At 43.4% G+C, this 12004-nt stretch overlaps 1 protein-coding gene across 2 annotated transcripts in view; it reads left to right on the forward strand.

The window, feature by feature from the left end:
- Window positions 1-1289: 1289 nt before the first annotated feature.
- Window positions 1290-12004, forward strand: part of LOC144827635 (C-C chemokine receptor type 4-like) — a 59143-nt gene continuing 48428 nt past the window's right edge. Inside the window, exon 1 of one of the 2 annotated variants that reach the window (XM_078685880.1) lies at window positions 1290-1403. The gene's annotated coding sequence lies outside the window, so the exon portion shown is untranslated. The remainder of the gene's footprint in view (window positions 1404-12004) is intronic. The other variant, XM_078685881.1, reaches the window with a different exon arrangement.

Here is a 12004-nt window from a genome sequence, read left to right on the forward strand (position 1 = left end):
CCATCCCGCTACCTCCAGCTCTGAACACGGCCCGCAAGGTACAATACAACGTTCAGCTTTCTCTGTGCGCCCGGTGTGCACCGTGTAAAATATCAGCAAATTAAAAATATTTCAAGTGGAATTAAAATATTCAAAGAGAGATTCACCCAAGCAAGCAATTCGATCAGTGCAAATGACTTGGATTGTGGATGGGGTGTATGGAACTCCTGGCCATGGTAAGCTATGTGTACCCTGTCCTGAGGGCACAATGTTTTCAGTGGTTGTATGTTCCACACTGTTTCACAATGGTTTCACAGTGCTTCAGTGGGGACAAGGATGGGATGAGTGTAAATTCACCTCTACTTGTCATGAGGCCTGTATTGACATCGCCCTGGAACAGGTTTCAACTGGACTAGATTAACAGCAACTGGTGCCTTGCCCACCCTGAAAACTCCTGGTGATGATAGTCATTCACCCTGAATGGACAGATAACAGTTCCATTTGAAACATGTGAAAGTTTATTTTCATTTAGTTTGGGGTAAAAGGCTGGAAATAACACTGGCAAAAATATCCTTTTACTTTGCACTTGCCGAGCATATGGCTGAGTCTAAACTGAAGTGGCATCTTGGTCAAAAAATGATGGACTGGGATATGGTTCGAACAATTACCAGTGGCTAACATTAATTTAAGCTCTCCACCCATCACTTTTTAAAATATTTCTTATTCTCCTATTAAAGACATGTCAAATGCCACTTTGAATGCAGCCTGCCAAAGTCACTCTTCCTGAGACTAACATAGCTCCTGGATCCTTTCTGTTCTAAAATGTCTTTTCTTTTGATGAACTTGTGGAGATAACAGCAATTTATAAGACTTTCTCAGGTCAATGAACCCAAGACACAGACCTCCAACAACTCCCCTCTCTTTTGTAAGGGAAGGTGCCCAGTCTATCAGGAGCCATAGTCAGATTTTAAAATACCATTTGCGCTCAGTACCTCTGTTTTACATTTCATTTTGCCTGGTTTTGTGGTTCCTTCTCACGAGTGGCTGGGGATGGTGGGTATCTTTGTAGTGCTCAGGGCTGCAATTCATAGCCTCTCTACAATCATAGGAAACTTTTCTTAAAATAACACTTTTCTCCATTTGTTTTAACTTCAAATTAAAGTTTAGGTTCCTATTGCGTACATTCTGTTTTGGAAACGTATTATACCTTTTCTAGACATTTACTAAATTAGAAAAGGAACCGACCTTGGCTCAAACAGAAGGAAATGAAAACCAAACAGTAAAGTTGTGCTAACATCCAGTTTCATAGAAAAAGGGATACGCTTTTGCTGACACACACATTAAAGAAGAAATGGGTGTCGGGCTGCTCAGAGAAGGGCTGCAGATCAAGAAGCTCTGACAATCAACAATTTCTGATTCTGTAGGTAATGTATGTTTCTTACCCATTTACCTTACAAAGTACTGAATTTATAGTGTTACTAATTAGCTAACAGGACGCTACTATGCAATCTATTTGTGATAATTGTCTTTCAGAATATCACTTTGTATCTTATAATAATGGTAGTGAACGATGTATTTATTTGTTCAGCTTTCAAGTCAAAAGTTCACATCTTGATGGGTGAAGTGAGCATTTAATATATAAATTAATCTATAACTATTAGCAGCAGCATGCTGCATACTATAACAAGTTATTACTACAGTTCTTTGAGACTAATATGATAAATTCCCACATTACAAAAATAAGTATATGCTTGCAGTACAAATCATGAGAAAAATATGTATATGGTTCCAGTGAAAATCCTATCTAGGCAGTGCACACTGGCCTCAGCACCAAGGAGTGAAACTGTGCCTCACGAAATGCAGACTGTTTGTGTGCCAGTGCAGTCAATGATGCCAGAGCAGGCCAGTCTTTGTACATATGGTGCTGTGCTTTCTCTTTCACGTGACAGAGCAACACATTTGGACCATGTACTGTGTTACATAAATCTTAGTAAATCTATGCCCAAGTGTGTCTAGTGTTCAGTCTCAATGTTGTGACCAATGTTTTTTCTTAGGTAGTGGCAATTTACTGGGCAAGTGTGCAAATAGCAGAAAAACATAATTTTGTACTCGGCCGTTGGCTAAACAGAAGAAATTCCGAACTGGTCAGTTGGTGGCCATGCAAATAGTAGAAAAACGTCACCATTTACCCAGCCACTGGTTAAATAGTAGATATTTTGCACTGTCCGGTTAGCAGCCATACAAATAGTATGAAAACTTAAATATTTACCTGGCTGCTTACTAAATAGTAGATATTTTGCGCTGTCTGGCTGGCAGCCTTGCAAATAGCAGAAACATGTCACTATTTACCTGTCCACTGGATCAAAAGTAGAGATTATGTACTGTTTGTCTGGCAGCCATGCCAATAGTAGAAAAACTTCACTCTTTGCCCGGTTGCAGTCTAAATAGTAGAAATTTGGTACTTTTTGGCCGGTAGTTTTTAGAGCACTCCCCGCCTGCCTCCCCACCCCAAGACTGTCAACATCAATTCCTTATGGGATCCTTTCCCTTTTGCTAATTAGTTACCATCCCAACTCGGGGGTCGTTAGCTCATCAGTGGTTTGCAACAACAATTGCAGTCTCTAAAAATCAATACATTCCTTTCCAAATTGGAAAGGAGAATGAGAAAACCCCTTTCATGAACCTTCTCTTTGCAATTCAGAAACAATCGCAAAAGTCTTTTTACAAGTGTAAAGACATTTGCAACTCATAAAAAAGGTTTTGTAGATAATGTCAAGTACTTTTGTGCTCACAAACCTTGTGATTTTGCAACATGGGATGCTTAGTGCTAAAACTGGCTTAGATGCAGGCACTAACTTATAGATCGAAATGTCCCAGATGTTTGAATGTTATTTTGACAGACCTAGCACACAATGCCACTTTATTACACCATGGGCCAAAACATAGCTACTTGGGAGGCCCTTTTTGGAGCAGTCTCATGCCCTACAAATGGTCCAACTCTTTTACATTTACCTGCAGATGTGACTAATGATGAAGATGCTTTGAACCTTTGCAAGACCAGTTAAAGCAGTTTACTATTTCAAAGCTTTATATTTGCTCTTAATCCCTAAACTGTGGGAATGTACAAGGGCCAGATATGGAATTACTAAACGGCAATATTTTATAAGAACACCTCTTTTTCTGCATCAAATGTTTAGGGTGATTTGATCAAAATAGAAACAATTGCACAGGGCCCTTTATGAAGTGACCAACACAATATAATTGAGAGATTTCATTCCAATTTCATGACATGAAGTTGAAAAACTATGAGCCTCATTTATTTCTAAGTACAGATTTAACTCGGCCAGCATAGCAGAGGACAATATCTCCAACATCCTGAGGAACCTCCGTCCACCAAATTTAGAGTTGTGTGCTGTCCATGTGAGCAACTCTTTACATTGACCGGAACTGCTGCCAATGTGGTTCAAGTAAATGTACGGAACATTAGAAAGAAAGGACAGTCAGACAGGAGAGCTGACTGGCCAACTGAAAAAAAAATGTTTTTCAAAAGCAAACTCACAATGCAGGAGTTTGTTCCCAGAAAAACAAAAAGCGAATCGTTTTTGCTCCTGATACTCTGGACCATTGTGAGTTGAGCTTCCTTTTACCCTTTGTTGTGGTACCACTCTTCGCTGAGCTCTTGTCCTGTTGGCTCTGGTAGCCAGACCATCTCCTATTTAGGTCAAGCTTCAGCTCACACGCGCTGTCTGCAAGACCTGTTGCAATCAATAAACTGACTTTATTCCCGCCTCTAGTCAACCCGTTGGTTGATTTATGCGTCGCTCTTCTTTCCTGCTTCCTAAGTTGCTCCGGCAGCCGGTACTTCATTTCCATTAAAGGCTCAGGAGCACCGGCCAAGTACAGGCTAATTACGCATGCATTCTTCATCTGTCATTTTGAAGAACTCTTTTGTGTAAATGTTCCTTTGCGCACCATCACTGTTTGTATTTTTTTAGGCTGCTTGTGTCTTCTGTAAAGAGGCTGCTTGTATCTTTGTCTTTGGTGCAGAGCCCGGTGTATTTTATTCTACTAAGCATAATACTAGTGACTTCCTTTCTAAAGAAAAAAACATAGCTATAACAGAAGTGTTGCGTAATAAGATCATGAATACTTGCTTAATTACTGTGCACAAATGTTTCAACATGCGCTACAAAAATGCATTCAGTAGCGCAAGTGGGTTTCCAGTCTTGTGGAAGCGCGATTTAGTAATGTTTAGTAAAAAAAATTGTGGTAATGGTAGCCTAAATCCTGTATTTCCAGCCACGGTTTATTTTCATTCGGCGACTGTGTCTTATGTAGCATTACATAAGACACAGCAGTGAAAATTATCAATGGCCTCACTTACAGGCAGAACTTTCCATGCATGTCAGTGCTATTGATATTTTTGTTTTATACACATAAACCCCTGCTTTTCTCTGTGAACATTATCTCTAGTAATGTGCCTGTACTAGCGGTAATGCTGCTGAACGAAAACGCTGCTTGCTTGCATATTGCCGGTCGGCATTTGCACTTTTAAAATTTGCACTTTCAAAAGTTGACTTTTAAAATATTGCTTTACTGTTATTATCAATATCGTTATTTGTCCCTGCTTTGTGTGAAGTCGTCCGCATTGCCTGCATTATAATTGTCATCATCACTCACCACTTTGGTGAGCCTCGCGCACTGTTTCCCCCGACCGCCATCTTGGGTGTGGGTATCAGGGGCTTGACACGCTCCCAAGACTCCATCGTCTCGTAACGTGCTAGTGTTGCTGGGTCATTCACCATTCTCGATTTAAGGGCCTGAATGCAGGTGCGTAGCGCTTGCGCGCAGCGTGGGCACCAATGGCGCGCCGGAGGTGCGCCAGAGGTAGGCCCGTCTACGCCCGTCCACGCCAGGACCGGCCAGGACGGGCAGGGGTCTATTAAACCTGCTCCTATGCCAGCTGCCTTTGTTCCCTCTGGAATTGCCATCGTTTATACTGGTGAGGAATTGATATCATATCGTAACACTACATCCGCATATTGTACTGTTTGCATTCTGCCAGCTCACAATTTTAATTGTACTCATTGCGGTTTCTCTATGGGTCGGATGACTAAATGTAAATCAATGAAACCCCCGTGGAATTACGGAAAATCTAAGATCATTAAATTGCCCCATACTTGTGCTAAACTCCAGTTTTGGAGCATAAACTGCAGATCTTTCCCAAAGCATAAAAACAACATTTATGACTTTCTAATGGACGAAAAACCTGACGCATTGTTCCTAACTGAGACCTGGCTCCATGAGACATTGCCATGGCTATTCCTAATGACTATGTTATGGTCAGAAAGGATAGAGATACCGGTAAAGGAGGTGGCATCGCAATTGTTTTTAAATCTAAGTACAGTTGTAAGTTTGAAGCCTCTTCTCTGCCAGGCTGTGAAGCTGCACATTTTAAATTAGCAATTAGTCCTCAGTTCACTCTATCGGGACTCCTGATTTATCGCCCTCCTGGGAATCCTAATGCATGGATGTCGTCCTTTTCAGAAACTATTGCCCCTCTACTCTTGAGGGCTGCCAATTTTACCATCCTCGGTGAATTAAATCTCCATCTTGAGGACTCGCAATGCCCTGCCAGTAAACTTTTTTTATCTGATTTAGAAGCTTTGAATATTTCATTATGTAACTCAGGACCAACTCACTCTGCAGGGCACTTATTGGACCCTGTTCTTTCCAATCTTCCTTATGAGTGTTTATTGAGTGCTCGTCCCTTGGATTGGTCTGACCATTATGCTGTATGTTTCTCTTTGTCCCATACGAAGATTATGGCTAGTAGTAGTGGGGGAAAGGTGGAATATATACGCAGGTGGAGCAAACTTGATATTACCAATTTCAATTTGCATTTGTTGGACACTCAACCGGACCCCAATGTACCGGTGTCTGTCCTGAATACTGCAGTTTTTAAATGGCTGAGTATCACTGTTGAGGAACTTCTCCCCCTAACACCAAAGGGTTCTTCGTCCCATCGCCCACCTGCGCCCTGGTTTTCGGACAACTTAAAGCATATTAGGTCCAACTGCAAAGCCCTTGAGAGAAAGTGGAGACGTTCGTACTCCGTCTCTCAAAAACAGCCTATAAGGAAGCTTTAAGAGACTATCACAAACAATGCAAAATGGCAAGAGCGACTTATGTCGCTAACACTGTTACGAAAGCTCAGAATTGCCCTCGTACTCTTTTTTCAGTAGTGAGAAAACTAACAGGAGCAGATTCAATCCCGGCCCCCCCTACCCTGGACGAGGCTCAATGCAATTCCATTGCAAAATTTTCTATAGCGAAGGTGGAACGCATTTACGACTCACTGAGTCCTTCCACTCTCAATATTGAGCCTTCGCCGGGGCCAGCTTTAGTTCTAGCCAATTTGCCCTCCTTGATAACCAAAATCACTAACTGGACACCATTTGATGATGCCTCCTTTGCTTCCTGTTTGAACAGCATCAAATCTGGCTCTCCACGCGATCCGGTACCGGCCAAAATCTAAAAACAATTGGACCTGAGCTCTCGCCATGTCCTAATGAAGCTTCTCAACTCTTCTCTGTCTGAGTCCCATGTCCCACAGTATTGGAAACACGCGATGGTCATTCCCTTATTGAAAAAGGTCGGAGCTGACGTGACAAATTTATCTAATTTTAGACCTATTTCATTGCTCCCCGTCCTTTCTAAGATCCTGGAAAGGCATATTAATACTCAACTAACTCACCTTGTTGAGAGTCTGGGATTTTTACATCCATCCCAGTCAGGTTTAAGGGGGCATCATTCTACCGAAACCACACTCCTAGGAGTTACAGAGAGTTTGCGACACGGTATCGACCGCAGAGAAACATCGGCACTCATCTTACTTGATTTGAGTGCGGCGTTCGATACCGTGTCTCATTCCATCCTTCTTGAGACTCTTCGGTCCCTGGGAGTGGAGGGCCCTACTTTGACCTGGATAGCTTCCTTCTTAAGTGACTTTTCAGGTCTTCTCTGCCAAAGCCTCCTCTACAGTTTGTCCATCAGCGTACGGCGTTCCCCAGGGGTCTATGCTTAGCCCATTGCTATTTAACATCTACGTTAGTCCCCTGGCCACTATTGTGGAGGAAGCCGGTCTCACGTTATACTCTTACGCTGATGACACTCAGATTATTTTTTCTCTTTCCAACAAGGAGTGCAATAAAATCTCAACGCTGAAATCAGGTCTGACCCATGTGTCCCAATGGATGAAAAGTAATTTTCTTAAATTGAACGGGGACAAAACCGAGGTGGTGATACTGGGTAAGGACAAAGACCTGTGGGGCCCCCACCATTGGCCTACGGACATGGGACCAACCCCTCATCCCGTTACCCAAGTTCGGAACCTTGGATTCCTCATAGACGAAAATCATACTATGAGGCAACAGGCAGCCAAGGTGGCGTCCATTTGTTTTGCCACCTTGAGATGGCTTCAGAAAATGTTGTGGATGCTGCCTTTTTCCACACAGAGAACTGTAGTGCAGGCATTGGTTGTGTCCCGCCTGGACTACGGCAACGTTCTCTATCTTGGAGCAGATTCCGCAACGATAAATAGGCTCCAAGTGGTCCAGAACGCGGCTGCTCGGCTACTTTGTAATGTTCCGCGAAGAACATCTGCTTCCTTTGCTCTTCAAGACCTTCATTGGCTCAGGATCTCGAATCAAATTAAATTTAAAGCCCTTTGCCATGTTTTCAGGATTAAACTAGGCTCAGCTCCGAAATACCTTCAGGGCTTAATACAGTCATATAAGCCAACCCTTAATTTGAGATCCTCCGGAAGTAGTGACTTTGTGGTCCCCAGGTTCAGGCTAGTGAAAATGGGTGGTCGTTCCTTTTCTCATTTGGGCCCAAAAATTTGGAACGTCCTTCCCGTGTCCCTAAAGACGGAGACCTCTCTTCTTCGTTTCCGTAAGGGACTCAAAACTTGGGTCTTTCAGCAGTAAGTAGAAGGTTTTTGTCCAAAAAGTCCAGCCTGCTAGTCCTTTTCTTCTTGAGTCTGTCCCTTGGCGCCGGGAAACCCACTGCGGGTAGCTGTGCGCCTTACAAGTTTAATAAAATAAATAAATAGTGCAGTTAATGTTCAGAGTTTGCCTGCACTGAGATTGCACCACCTCTGTCTTGAGGCTCCCTTTCCTGATTCAAGATGGCAACGGAAAATTAGTGGCAAAACGTTGTTTGCACCAGGGTGCCACCGCAAGTACCAGGAAAGCAGAAGGTATAGGAGGGGCAGGCGCGAGAGATAGCTTGCTGTGCCTGGTAAGCAGTGGGGCATGCGAGATGTGGGACATGCACTTCTCCATCCAGAGACTGAGACCCGCAGTGGGGAGGGGGCGCCACCTACTTGGTGAGTGATTGGGTCTCTGACGGTACCCTGTGCCTCTCAACCCTCTTTTTACTCTGTTCCCATGCTCACTTTACCCTTTGTGCCCTTCTCACTGACCCATCTCTGGCTGACCAGCAGTCTATACCCTCCCCCTGCGGATGTTGTCACCCTCTCCTGTGCCCAACTGGCAGTCCAGCCCTCCTTTTTATTATGTTGCATTGCTTGTGCCTGTCATCCCTCTTCTTACTCTGTCCCCCATCTGGCCTGTGCATTAGCATCCTTCTGTCGTTACACTACTCTTCTTATGCAGGGCCACTCTCCCTCTCTGCCCTTCTGTCTGTACTCTTACCCTCCACAGGCCTTCAACCCCCTGTACCCACCCAATCGCTCTCCTTTCTCTGCTTGCGTTTATATGCAAGGCCCTCATTAGCCCTGGTTGCACCTCTTCTACTGCCTGTGCCACCCCTTCCCTTTAAATACTGAAGCCCCAATATCTCTATAGGCCCCCCGCTGCTGGTGTCACCAGTGCTCTTAATCCCGCCTTGGCATTTGCATCATTTCTGAACAGTACTGCTACAAGTGGGTCACTCTCCTACCTGCAGGATCTTCCTACCCACCTCCTTGCACCACCCTACTTTGTCCCTTACCCTCCATCTGGCCTGTCCCACCTTTCTCCCTCTCTGCCACTCTGATCTCCCCCATCTTCCCCTAGTCTTTTCTTCCAGGATCACTGCCCCCTCCTGCCTGTCCAAACCACACATGCCGCATTGCTTTGTGTCCTCCTATCTAACTAACACCTCAATGGTCATGTTCCTTATACCACCCTCACTCTTGTCTATACAGCCATCCTTTCCCATATCACCCTGCTTTTATGTCCCTCAGCATCTATTATCTCTCTTTACTGCTCACCTTTCTGCCTACACCACCACCCCTCCAGCTTCACTACCTGTACATGGCCAGCTTCCTGTAGCACTCTCCTACTGGTCTATACCACCTTCCATGCCCATTTCACTCTCCTCACACAGCCACCCTCACTTCTGTTCCACCGCCCTCCGTCCAGTCTGTTTCATTTATGTTCCCTCGATACCACCCTCCTCGAAGTACCTTCACCCCATAACGCTTGTGCCAGCCTTCACAACCACTATATACCCCCGCCTCTTCCTTGTGCCATCCTTCATTCATACTAAATGTCCATCTCTTACTCGCGCCACCCTTTTTGGCAATATGACATTGCCTGCCTGGACCCCCTTTCAACCTGTCATTTCATCCAGCCATCCATCATTCCCTCTGTGACCTTGCACCCATACCCTGTACCAACTTTCATCACTCTCGACCGCCATATTCGCTATTTCAACACCTCCCTCTGCCATCAGCCCCTTTAGCTACTCCTCCCTTTTTTGGATGCTCACATTGTTTGCATCCTCACGTTGTCACACCTGGGTCCAACTGCCAGTTTGCCCTCTGCAGCGAGACCCATCTTTGACCTAAGTCTGTTAAAATGAAGAACTGATAAAGATTATTAACCGTAATTTGGAAGGACGGGGTTGTTTGACGTCGCCTGGCAAAAAATCTATCTAGCTATAAGTTGGAGTAATGAAATCACAGTTTTTCTTTACAGAAAATGCATATTTTGTGAGTTCGCGGCTACTTTTTATGTAGTTTTGCAGTTGCCTCAGCTGCTGAGCTATGCCGTACTTGTGTGTTCAGGAAAGCTGCAGAGTAATGTATTTGGCATACTTGTGTGTTCTTGAATGAATTCATGTTTCTGTCCCATGCTCTCATCCATTTTATTTTTTAATGTATGTGTGTTGTGCAATGGTTGCATTTATTTGCTATATAAACTGTTATCATATCTTCAAATCTTGACCTAGGATAAAACATCACCAGTTACTGGGTTTTGCAAAAGTGAACATTTGTAAGCTCTGTTGGTACTTGCATTAGTCAAAGTCAAAGTCAAAAAACACTTTATTCGATTATTTTAAAATCATAAAAGTATGCTATACAGTCACATTAAATCATCAAAAACACAATAAGTTGTTAAAAAGCAGTTTTAAAAATTATTAAAAACAAGGGTTCAATGTATACACATCTTCAGTGGTGATCAGGGTAACTATACATCCAATTAATCACAGTTTACAGATTTTAAGACCATAGAAAAATGTGCAAACCTTACAAAATATATAAAATGAGATTTACTACAGTGCTATTTACAACATTTTTTACAACCATAGAGGAATGAGCAAACCTTGCAAAATTCATAAATTAATATTTACTGCAGTTCAGTTGTTACAAAAACTATTAACCTAAAATTATTTTGGTCATTCATCATTTCCATGATGTAGAACCAAAGACGGCCAAAGTCTATTTTGCCTGGACCGTATTGAGACTGTCAAGAAGTTAGCTACCCCATACATTACTAGTGGTGATTCCATAAGCTGCAGGTACAATAGAGCCGTTTTTACCTGCTTAAACTCTTTATCCTTTAGTATTGGCTTAATAAATTTTTCCCTGCCACTCTTAAAAAAGGGGCAGAAAAACACAAAATGCAATATATCCTGGTCAGAAAAGTCATCACATTTACAGGGAACATTCTCGTGAGGCTTACACCACTTAGCATAATCTCCCAGCAGAAAGTGAACTTGGTTAAAGCGAAATTTTGTAAGGAGCCACCGATGAAATGGTTTATTAACTATCGTCAGGTATGGTTGTATAGATAACGATGTAATCATCATGTAGTGAGACCTTACAGTTGGCTTCATAATTTCACTAGCCTCTCTTTCTGCTTCCTTTTTCTTTATAAAGTGGATCTTAACCCATTTAATGTCCTCTCTTTTCAGGCTCCCAGGGTTTGTGTATAAATCAGGGCGGCACAGGTATCCTGCTGTTGATTTAATATGTGTTAACCACCCAATCTCAGCCACATTGTCCCGCCCCATACAATCCCTGATGATCTTGTGGTTTAAAGTTAAATCTGGATTAAGCCATGTTCTAATCCATGACAAAAGCGGGGCCAAGGACAGCGTGTCTTCAATGTACCCCATCCCCAATTCCATGTGGACTGCAAAAGCTGGTGTAGATGGGGGGAGGCCCATAAGGGATCGCAAGAATCTGTTTTCCTCTCCCTGAATCTGAGCCAAGTTTTTAAAACCCCATATCGAGGCCCCATACCTAGCAATGGCCAGGGTTTTGGCTCTATAGATGGACAATATAGCCTCGGCTGGTTTCCCACCCAGTCGTTTAGCAAAACCCAGGATAGAGGCCGCCGATCTCTTTACTGCCGCTGCTTTGCTAGAAATTTGTGGTGCCCACGACCCTTTTTCATCAAACACCACTCCTAGGTAGGTAAAAACTTTGACTTTGGAATGCACTGAGCCATTACAGGAGAGGGTTTTAATAATATTCTTGCGTTTGCCCACTGCCATTACATGTGATTTCTCTATGTTTACTAGTAGATCCAGGTCTTGCATGAAAGCCCCAAAGGAATTGAGTAGGTGTTGTAAGCCATTTGGGGTTCTTGACAACAACACGTGTCGTCGGCATATAATAGAACTGGCATCAAGGAGCCACCCATGCGCGGTACATCAGAAGATGCTGCTTCCAGAGACTTTCCTAGTGAATTAATATAAAGGGAAAAAAGCATGGGGGCCAAAATGG

This window comes from Lissotriton helveticus, chromosome 4_1 (assembly GCF_964261635.1).
Source record: "Lissotriton helveticus chromosome 4_1, aLisHel1.1, whole genome shotgun sequence".
NCBI classification, from domain to species: Eukaryota; Metazoa; Chordata; class Amphibia; order Caudata; family Salamandridae; genus Lissotriton; species Lissotriton helveticus.